We start from the raw sequence: 11004 nt of genomic DNA, 5'->3' as shown, positions 1-11004 counted from the left end.
ACCGAACACGGGCAGGGCACGAGCCCTCCTGCCTGGGGGACGGGGTTGTCCTCGCTACCACGCCGTGGCATGGCCACAGCTCTGCCCAGGCGCCACAGCAGTGCTGGCAGGGCAAGGAGGGCACGTGCCTAACGGGGATCTTGCCCTGGGGAGCCCCCCAGCTGCCCGGCCCCCCGCTCACCCCCTGGAAAGCTGCTCCCAGGTTGACAGCGAGTGCCCCCACCTACTTTCACACCCCGAGCCGAGCCGAGCCGGTAAACTGAGCCTGGGCTTAGAAAGCCACAGCAGAGAAGCGCCCGAGGCGTGTGGGACGGTGCAACCCGCACAGCCAAAACCAGCTTCTGGGGCAGGAGCCGGCTGTGCCTAAATTTGGCTGCTCACCAGGGGAAAGTTCATGCCAGCAGCGCGGCGTGACGGCTCCGGCCCACCCGCCGCGTTTCGCTTTCCGTGCACGCACCGGGCGCCTGCCTCCTGCGAACGTGGGGCTGCCGGGGTGGGGTGGGGACCCGGCGGTGGGGCTGGCACAGGGGCACGCTGCTGCTGGGGGCACCAGCGCATGCCCACGGATGCACACACACGCACGGCTGCCCGTGTCTTGCGTGCTCCCAGCACAGCGTGGGGCATCCTCGCCATCCACCTGGCCCCTGCAGAGCTGGGCAGAGCAATCAGGATGGAAAAGCAGGGACGGGGGGCGATAAAGCAGTTTTGGGGCCCTTATCGCATCGCGGGGCTGGGGGCTGAGCCCTTCTCCTTGCATGCCATGGCTTGCCGCCGGCCTGGGAGCTCCCAGCAGGGCAGGGTTCCCACCTTTTCTGGTCCGTAAAGCACAGCGCATCCCCACAGCGAAGCATAAATAGTAATTAACGATCACAGCAGCCGGGCGTGTGACGGGGCTGTCCTAAAGCACAAACGCTGCCAGCAGAGACATCCCGGCACCTCGTGGTCGCGCAGCCGCGCGCCGCCAGCCACGAATTTCGCCCTCCCACCCGCTCCCCTCGCTCTGCCCGGTGCTTTAGTCCACTCCACGCTGGGTAAAACCGCCCCAGCACCACGGCTGCGCCTCGCCGCGCGTGCTGGCTCCGCGGCGCCCGTCGCCGTGCTCCCGACCTTGGGCCCCAGCCTCTGGCGGCCGTGCCCCCGGGAAGGGCGTTCACAGCCGGGGACGAGCCGGGCGCGAAGTCCTCGTGCCGCCCGCGCCGTCCCGCCGGGTGCCTCTTATCTCCGCGCCGTCTGGGCCGCGCCGGGCGCGTCCCGCTGATACCGTCCCAGGGCACCGACCGGCCTCGAGGGGAGAGGGAAACACGCGGGGCCGCTGGGTATTTAGAAGGAAAAGCCCCGAAAGGAGGCAGGGTGAGGGGGGCCGGGGCGGCACGTCCAGAGCCAGCGGCCCGCGGGCGGCGCGGCTGTTTTCTGCCCAGCAGGCAGGATCCAAGCGAGGCGGGCACGGCCGCGCTGCCCTCTGCGGACCCCCGCAGGGAGCGTCCGGTGACACCCCGCAGCGCCCAGGGCGACCCCGCGCTTTGCGCTTCACACACGGGCGTCGCGGGGAGGCGGCGGTGCCGCGCACGCTGCCCTGCCCGGGGGCCAAGCCCGGGTAATGCCAGCGTCAGCCCACCCCAACCCCACGGCGGGGTGTGCTGGGGCGTGGAACCCGGCGGCACGCGGGGCCTGCGCGGGGCTGAGCCCCCCTGCCCCGGGGGCGGCCCGGGGGGAGCCGAGCCCCAGCCCCCGGCCCCGGGCCCCCCGCGGGGCTCCCCCCTCAGCCCGGGCCCAGCCCGCCGCGGGCAGTGGGCGGGGCCTCCCGCCGCCAAGCCCCGCCCCTCCCCGCCCCTCCCAGCCAATCCCCGCGCTGTTGCTGGGGCCGCGCCGACCGCCTGACGTTGCCCTGGAGACGGCGGGACGTTGAAAACACACAACGCGGGTGACGTCGCTGCGTGGTTTCCGTAGCAACGGGGCGGCGACGTCATCGCCCTCCCCCTCCCTCCCTCCCTCCTTCTACCACCGCCGGAGCTCTCGCGGGCGACGCAGGCGGCGGCGTCAGCCGCGGCGGGAGGGGCGGGGCGCGGTCGCCGTGGCAACGGCGGGAGGGGCGGGGCGAGGTCGCCGTGGCAACGGGTTGGGTTGTTTGGGAGGAGGCCGGGCCGGGCCGGAGGCCGCAGGCGGGGGCCTGAGGGCCGGGGCCGTGCCCCCGGGGGGGGCGGCGGGCGGGGGGGGGGGGAGTCCCGCTGGAAAAGGCGCAGGGGGGCGTTGGGGGCCCGCCCCGGCCCGGTGGGCTGCTGGCAGCGCTGCGGTGGGCGCGGAGCGCCCGTCCCCAGCCCGCTGTATCCAGTGTCACCTCACAAGCACGGCCACCACGCAGCAGGGACAGACCCCACACGTGAACCCCGAACGTTTCATGGCCCCCCACGGGCGGCCCTCCCGTCCCTGTGCACCCCACACAGCCCGGCCTTCCCTCGCCGCCAGCAGGCCTTGCCCCGTCCCGGAGCACGGTGTCGGCCGGTGTTGTCCCGCCACCGGCGGCGAGGCGCCCAGACGCCCCGTGCAGCTCCCTGCGCGCCGCGGGCAGCCCCGCTGGCACCACCGCCACCACCACCCCCCGCCTCCTCCCTGCCTCCCGGCGCACCGGGGTGCCCTGCCCGGCCCTGCCCTCGACGGCGGCCTCCTCCCCTGCCACACGCAGCAGCCGAAGCCGTGCAGGTGGAACGCCCGCCCGCGGCCGGCCGCCCACGGGCATTCCCCCGCGCAGCTGGGCCAGGCGGGTGGGTGACGCCGGGCGGCCGGGGGCTCCCCCAGAGCCGAGTGCTGCTGCGGCGGTTGCACAAGCGCCACCGACAGACACGGGAGGAGGGAGCCACATGGCTGCCCCAGCCCCGTCCGCGGCATCGGGCACCCCCGGGGGGGTGATGACTCCCAGCGCCTGCTCCTACCCCTTATCTGCTGAGGCCAGCAAACTGGAAGCCAGCCGCTGGCCCAGCCCTCGCCGGCAGCCAGGCTGCTGTCACCGCTGTTTGCTGTGCATCAGCGCTGTTTGATTTGGCAGGCGGAGGGCAGCGGGTTCAATCCCGGCTGTTTTACGAGGGCTGGTTCCTGTCCCACACCCCTCGTCTGCGAACGCGGCGTACGTTTAGGATACCCTCGCCTCGCCGCCTGGGGCAGGAAAGGGTGGGGCTGAAATTAGTGTTTACTTCTCAGGGGCAAGCCCGTGGTGCCTGCCTTCAGGAAGGCAATCACTGCCGATGAGAAAAGGCGCGCTGCGTGGTCACGGCACCCGTCACCGGCGCTTGGGGACAGCCGGACGCGTGGGAAAGCGAAGGAGGGGGGCAAAGGCAGGATCTGTGCCGGGGTTTGGCCAAACACAATGCAGAGCGTGTCCACGGCCACCTGCTGGGACTTCACAGTCGCTCCTCTCCTCCTTGCTGGTCGCTTGAGGCTAATCCTGCAAGGGTTGGGACCGGTGATCCCAGGCAACAGGGCTGCTGGCACGGATGCTCAGCAGGGAGGTGAGGCCGGGCAGCCCGGTGTCCCCTGCTCACTGCCTCCCGCCTCGTCTCCATCCAGCAGCCTGCCCTGCTCTCCGCCGGCAGCCGGTGAGCCCGCAGCGGCGGCTGTGTCGCACCCCGCTGACCGCAGGGCCTCACCCGGGGAAGGAGCAGTGGGGCAAAGGACGGAGTTCACCGTGCGGCACCGCTTCAAGCCCAGCCCTGCCCCGCCGCTGGTTCCCAAACCCGCCCTGCCCCGCGGCGTGCGGGCCGGCTGAGCCGTGACGTGGGCCGGGAGGCTCGGGAGGGGCGAAGGGGCGCCCCGCAGCAGCCCAGCCACCGCGGGCGCCTCTGATTCAGCAGCACCGGCGGCAGCGTGGCCGGGCATCACCCTGCTGCCCTCCTGCCCGAGCTGCGCGTTTCTGCTCCTTCTCGTGCACTGGCCTGGGAAATCCGAGGCCTTTTTTTTTTTTTTTTTTTGCCAGGCTGCACGCCAGCTAGGGTGGCTGCCGCTCAGTCTTGCCGTGGGCCGCCAGGGCCCCCTCCCTGCCAGGGAGCCCCCTGCCCTCCTCGCCATGCCCCCGCGCAGAGCTGCTCTCTCACGCTGCCTCAGCAGAAAACCCTTTGCTGCTGTCAGTCAGTGCCCTGCCAGTTTAGCAAGGTGAGACAGCTGAGAGCAAAGTCAAGAAGCAGGCCGCGTGCCGTGCCAAGAGGGCCGGGAAGAGCGAGCCTGCAGCGGCCGGGCTCGGGCCGCCGTGGAGCTGCAGGCTGGGAGGGCCGGTACGCGGCGGTGGTCAGTGGCTCTGGCAGGAGGGCGGCCCTGCACGAGCAGAAAGTGATTATTTTTCTGCCAGATCAGCTCCCAGATCCGGTTCGCCGAGCGGCTACGTTGTGCCGGCACAATGGGGAGGATGTGGGTGAGCGCTGAGGAGCTGGGATCGCTCAGACCGCTTCAGACAGCCCTGGCACCGAAAAAATGTAACCATGGCCACAGAGGGACCCCGCGTTAATAGGGCTGCAGTTACCTGCAGAGCCTTTGTGAGGCCGAGCCTGATTCAATCCCTTACTGAACTGCCTCGCTACGGCCGATTTAATGAGTGCTGGATGTGAGCTAGCAGGAGGCATGGCGGTGCTTTCACCTGCCCTTCCGCCGTAATACCTGCACTCGTTTGCACTTTCAGGCAGAGCTGAGAGCGAGGATGACTGCCTGCTTTCCCATCACGATTTATCCCAAATGTGTCATGTTTTCACTCCCAGAAGCGTTTTAGTTTCTTCTTAGTGCCTCTCTTGGCTGCCCACTGTGGGTCCTGGCAGTTTGGTGGCCTCTGCCGCCCTGCCCGGCGTGCCCGGCGTGCCCGGTGAGCTGTACCCACAGCAGCCTCACCCGGGGCACGCGCTGCCCGGCCAGCACCGCGGGCGTTACGGAGCCACCAAGCCCTCTGCCTGCTGCTCTCAGGCTGAATCCACCCGCATCGTCTTCCAGCCCCATCCCCGTCCCGCGGGCTGGGGTACACTCATTCTCCCTGCACTGCTTTATCTCTCCCTCCCCGGCAAGCAGGATCCCTCCGGAGTGAGCCACCCGCTGCTATCGTGACTGTTGCGAAACAGTTTAACTTCCTACCGGCGCGGCAGTCCCTGCCTGCCAGCCTGCGCCGGGTGCTCACGCCTCCAGCGCTCACATCCCTTCTTCCTCCTCAGTGACGTGCGCACATGCACGCTCCTGCACGCACGCCCCTGCCCTCCCCTGTTGCGCCTGGTGGTTTCCCAGGGGCGAGACCCTGCCCGGGGGAGCGCGTGGCCCGGGGGAAGCGACGGCGAGGCTGTCAGCACGGACGGGGGATGCACGGGGTGGGCACGGGTCCCGCCGCCACGGAGGCAGCTCTGCCACCGGCACCTCCGCGTGCAGGCGGCGGCGATAAGGGCGCTTACAGGCCCCTCGTCCGGTGGCCGACCCGCCCCAGCGTGGCAGGCGCTGTGCCGAACGCAGGGCAGCGACGCCCAGCCAGGAGGCCGTGGAGAGGCTGGCGGCAGGGGCACAGAGGCTGAGCCGGGGCAGGAGGAGGGTGCAGGTGACCCGGCGGGGCAGGGCAGGGCACGGCGGGTGCTGCGCCAGCCGCGGAGGCTCAGCCGCCTTCCCGGGAGGTGACTCTTTAGGAAGTGGGTGCGTCCCGTGGCGTGGGAGCTGCAGGGGAGCGAGGGGAGCCGCGGGACGGGCTGGGCCACGCTGTGACCCCCCCCCGGGTCACTGGGGAGGAGTGAAGCGGCAGCAGGGCCGGGCTCAGAGGAGCGCAGGAGCTTGGCGGGGGGGAGCGGGGCTCCGCTGTTTTCAGGGGGGAATAGGATCGGGGGGGGGGGGGGGAGAGCTGGAGCTGGGGAAGGGCAGGAATCGCTGCCGATGGGCCGTGTGCCGTTGCATCGTGACACGTCGGAGTTACTTTAGCTTCCAAATCCACATCGCGCTGTTAAATTCGCTGATTGCACAAGAAACAAAAGCAAGAGGCATTCCCTAAAACTCCCTCCGGCGTGTGACCCAGATGTTGGCAGACCTGCCTGTGCCAGAGAGAGGAGGAGGAGGGAGTCCCAGTCACGCCGCCTCCTTCCAAAAATTCCACGACCGGCGAGCCTACGGCCCCCTGCCCTGCCTCCCAGCCGCAGACCAGGCACCGGCGCGTTGCTCACAGGGCCGCAGGAGGGGCCAGGCTGAGCTCCCTGCCGATGGGGCGCAGCCTTTTGCGTGGGGCCAGGCATGCGGTCAGGGCCGGGATCACCCCACGGCGCGCATGACGTGCAGGAGCTGGGCAGCGGGAGAAGCCCCTGGGGCCGCACGCCGGAGGTGCTGCTGCTGCTGCCACCTAACGGAGCCGCTCCCACGCCGGGTGACGGTGTGGGTGCCCCACGGGGCGGGCTGCTGCGTGGGGAGCGCCCGTACCGTGGGCACCGGCACGAGTGAAACCCCAAGCGCACGTCACGCGTGTAAAAGCAGCCAGAACGGAGCACCCCGTCCCCCCCCCTGTAGCTGTCCACCCGTGGGTCTCGCTGCCACGCGGGTGCCGCACGCGTGGGTGCCACGGGAGCCCGGGGCGAGCACCCGAGCCGGCGTTCGGCGGCGGCGGCTGCGACGGGGAGAGCGGAGCGGCTCCCGAGCAATGCAGGTCACGGCAGGATGCTTTATATAACCCAGAGCCACAGAGAAAACCAAAATAGCTGCCTCCCCGCTGCTCAGTTAGTCTCTTCCATCAAATGCGGATAAAATTAGAGCAGGCGGTGACGCGCGCCTACGTCTGCACAGGGACTCCAGGGAGACGCAGGGAGACGGCTCGGGGCTCTGCCATCAGCGGCACGGGCTGCCGGAGCTTTCAAGTAACATCCGTGGGCCAGGCCGGCGTGTGGCCGCGGGGGACAGACGTGTGGACGAGGGGGCGGTGGCGGGGGCCTGGCTACCGCAGGCTCCCCAGGGACTGCTCCACGCCTCGCCTCGGCCTTTCGGGGAGGCAGCGCGAGCGCTCGGATGCAGGCCGACCCCGAGCAGGGGGTGCCGGAGCTGGGGTGTTGCTCCGAGGGCTTTCCGTGCTGCGCCATGGGCTGGCAGCCAGAGCTGCTGGCTGTCCCCTGGAGGTGACCCGCGCTGGCCAGCCCCGCGCTGCCTCCGCTGGCTTTGCGGCTCGGAGGAGCCCCGGGCTCTGTAGTACTGGCGGGCGGTGAAAAGCTGACTCAGAAGGCGCTGCCTGGAGGCTCAGACCCCTTGGAGGAAAAAAAAAAAATGAACAGAAAAAAAGAGCCAGGACAAAAGCCTAGGCGAGGAGCTGGAAAAGGGGTGCCTACATCTGTGTTTAGACTCCCAGATAAGGTCTGAGTCCGTCACTGATAACACGAGAAACTGCAGTTGCTAAAAGCCTCTGCATACCAGAGACTTTTATTGTTTGGTTTACCGGTCTGGACACAGGGGAGGGAGCCAGGAACGCGGTTTTCTACCCCATGGAGACACTGCCCTGGTCTGTGACCTTGGGCGCATCTTCTCCTGACGTTCGTATGAAGATGCGGCTGCTTCAGAGTCCCACCCTCTTCTCTGGAGCTAATGCTCTCCGTCCTCATTCCGCTGACAAGGTAAGGACCGGGGAAGGTAACTGAGTGAGTAACATCTGTTGAACACTCTGAAGGTGATGGCAACAGCCCCGGAGAAAACCTTCCTGTTAATTATTATTTATAGAAAAGCGAACTAAAAATAATTAATTAAATAAACAAAAAAGTCAAAAGGATTAAAATTGCTTCCCTGGTCTGAGAGACGTGCCCACTCACCAAGGTAATTTATGCCCCGTGCCCTGGAGCTCAGCCGTCTTCCCCCTCCGCCTCCACCACACGACTCCGCTGGGTACCTCTGCTCTCGGAGGGGCGGCTCAGATCCCGGCCAGCTCCTCGAGGCAGGAATCACATATATATATAAATACATATATATATATATAGCAGCACAGCACGGAGCAAGCCAGGCAGCCACAGCAGCAGCTCCTCACTCGCTCCTCGCCAAAAAGTACCCCAGCGCGCACGCAGAGCAATGGAAGCTGTTCGTCCCTCCTGTGAGCTCCTGGGGTTGAGTATCTCAACGGGGACGAGGGGAGGAAGAGCCGGGTGAGAGGAAGGTACCTGCTGCGTGCTGCGGGGTCCCTCCTCGCACGGTCCTGCCCTGTCCTCAGACTGCTGAGGCCTCCTGGAAGTCATTGCCTTTTCTTGGGGACATTCTTCGCTCAGCCGCCATCTGTGCCCGTTATCTTATCTCGCCGATAGCTGGGCTTTCTGAGGAATTACCCTGGAACCCAGAGGTCAAACAAGGCGCTGCACAGCGCTCAGCACGTTGCTGTGCTCTCTTATCTTTTCCTCCTCTGGCCGGTGTAAGACCGAGGGTGTGCTCGTGTGTGGGGGCACACAGCGGTGCGGGAATTGGCGTGCGCTGGTTTGGTGTGCTGTGAAGCAGTTCAGAAGGGGTGTGTGGGAGTGAAGGGACTTCACGTGACCGTGTACCGAAGCCCACCTTCTGCGGGTCGGTGCTGAAGTCTGTGTGTCATCCACAGCCCCTTCAGCTGGAGCCATCTCTCGCCCTTGCGAGGCTGAGGCCTCGCGCCCCTCCTCAGCCCCTCCTCAAACCACCCCTCCTCTGCCCCTCCATCCCTGCCGCGCGTTGCTGAAGGGTTGAGAGGCACCAAAGGCGGGCGAGGCAGCCTTGAAACAGCAGCTGGGAGGGTGAAGAGAGGGTCCCACAGCTCGACAGACCGGACGTGGGAAGTATTTGGTGTTTCCAGCAGCGCTCCCGCTGCACTCACACCTCGACCACGCCTCGTCCTGCACACCAGCTCTTCAGGGATGGAAGAAGTGGCACGACTGTTGAATATCAGGGGTATTTGTTAGAGACGAGCAGGGGAGCACGATGATACAGGCTGGGATTCCCCTGGGGTTGCTCAGGAGACTGGTATTTACTGGTGGGCTCTCCGCTGGGATCAGCTGAATGGGGAGCAGGATTAATTTGCAATCCTTCTTACGTCACTTGACGGAAGAGTTAATGACTGGGATTTCCCTCCAGTTATCCCGGGGGGATTGGAGTTTATTTTACGAGCTCTCGCCCAGCGTCAGGCAAGGAGCCTTTCTCAGGCTGTTTGAGTCTCCTTAGAAGGTTTTAGGAATAAAAATTCTTTCTCGTGAGCAGTGGCAAGGAGTAGCCTAGTACAAAAGTGGTCTGAAAAGGATACTTACAACAAGAGCATCGTTTTCCTCAAACCCTGAGCACACTGCTCTTTCATAACTGTTCTGTAGCCCAAAATAACCTGTCCTGGCAGCTGATGTTACTTGCACAAAGAGGAAGCAGAGGCCCCCAATGAGGTCAAAGGGAAGAGCACCCTGTCTAGACTGACATCCCTGGGGATTTCAGCCTCGGGCTCCTGGAAACCCCCCAGGTCCAGAATTGCTCCGGTGACTCACAGACACTTGCACAAAGCCGGCACCAAGACAAACTGCAGAGCTGTCCCGCCACCTGACACCTCTCCCGTGCCCTGCCCTCGTGAGAGGGCTTCTGGGGGTCTTCTCACTTACACTGCAGGGCAAAGGAAATTTCCGCTGCTCCTTCCACTTTATGCTGATCAGCTCTTCCTGGACGTGCTGCAGGATGAGTGAGACCCACCCTGCACATCCTATCTACCTCCATCACGTATTTTCCCCTCCCTCCAGCTGGAAGGCCTTTCTAGTGCTGCTCACCACAAGGCCTGGCTGCTAGCACTCTTTCTTCCCCATCAGGTGTTGCGTGCAACCATCAGCTGTGCCTTTGACGCCCACCAAGCCTGGGGCACCAGCAGGGCTGGCAGGGCCCACCTGTCTTCGGCGTGATGCTCAGGAGGGACCTTTTGCCTGTGGTCAGCAGTGAAAAAAAAAAAAAAAAGGCAAAAAAAAAGCAGTATCCCTGAGGTACCTCTTCCTTGGTTTTGGGGTGCCTCCTGCACCCCCATCCAGCCCGGTGGCCCAGCTTGGCCCTGCAGAAGGAACCCTGCAATGCAGAAGTTGCCCATCTGCACCCGGTGGCTACGGAGGCTGTGGTTTCGGTGAGCCATCCTGCCCCGCAGAAGTGTTGCCTTAGAGGAGTTATTAATATTGCTGCTGCCCACGTGCCATGCTGACTAGCTTCCAAGGGTAAGTGCTCTTCTCATGTGCCTGTGGAGAGAGGGGACTTCCCGGGCCTAATTCAACGCTTCCCATCCCTTCTTTCTGACACACCAATCTCGGCCGAGGCTATGAATATGTCCTGCTGATTCAGTGCTCATCCAGCCAACTTCCCCTTTTCACAAGGGGAATTATTTATAATCTAGCACTCAAGCCACCACACAGTGCAGCTGGTGGAAGACATCCAATAAACATCCCATCTAGCTGCCTCCTCTGCTGCCAAACCTCCCTCCCGAGTCCTGGCGACTTGAGTAGCATTCAACCTCTCTGTTGTTGATATATACAAGTCTGTGGGTTTTTTTTAACCCTTTTTTTTTTAACCCTTCAAATAACCAATAAGGCTGTTCTGAGAAAAAAAAAAATAATAATAAAATAAAAAATTGGCAATCCAGAGGAATTCATTAAGGGTTGTCTTCAGTGGAGAACTGGAATTGGCACTGTCCATTGCAAGTTGTTTGTCCCTAGCATGAAGATATCTTTGAAATATGTAGTGTCCCCGTACACAAATCTTCTCTGTTTATCATTACCAGGTAATATGAGGATAATATCATTCAGGAATAGTGGCTCCATAGCTACAGCTGAGGTTAATTTTGTGTTTAAAATAGGGATTCACGTTCTCTCCTATCTTGGTGTTTCCTCCCCAGCGCTCTTCCACTCACTTGCTGTGTTTAAGGAGGAAATTTCTGAGAACAGGCAGATACAAACGTTACGTAGCTGAGAAGAGTCATTAAAATCAGCACTTGAAGAACTACAGCTTCTAGTAACAAACCTTTTTGACATTTAATCGTCACCATAGTAGAATAATATAAAGACTTCAAGCTTCCTACGC

This window comes from Anser brachyrhynchus, assembly GCF_964034855.1.
Source record: "Anser brachyrhynchus genome assembly, chromosome: 5".
Lineage (NCBI taxonomy): Eukaryota > Metazoa > Chordata > Aves > Anseriformes > Anatidae > Anser > Anser brachyrhynchus.
This window is presented reverse-complemented; position numbering follows the sequence as displayed.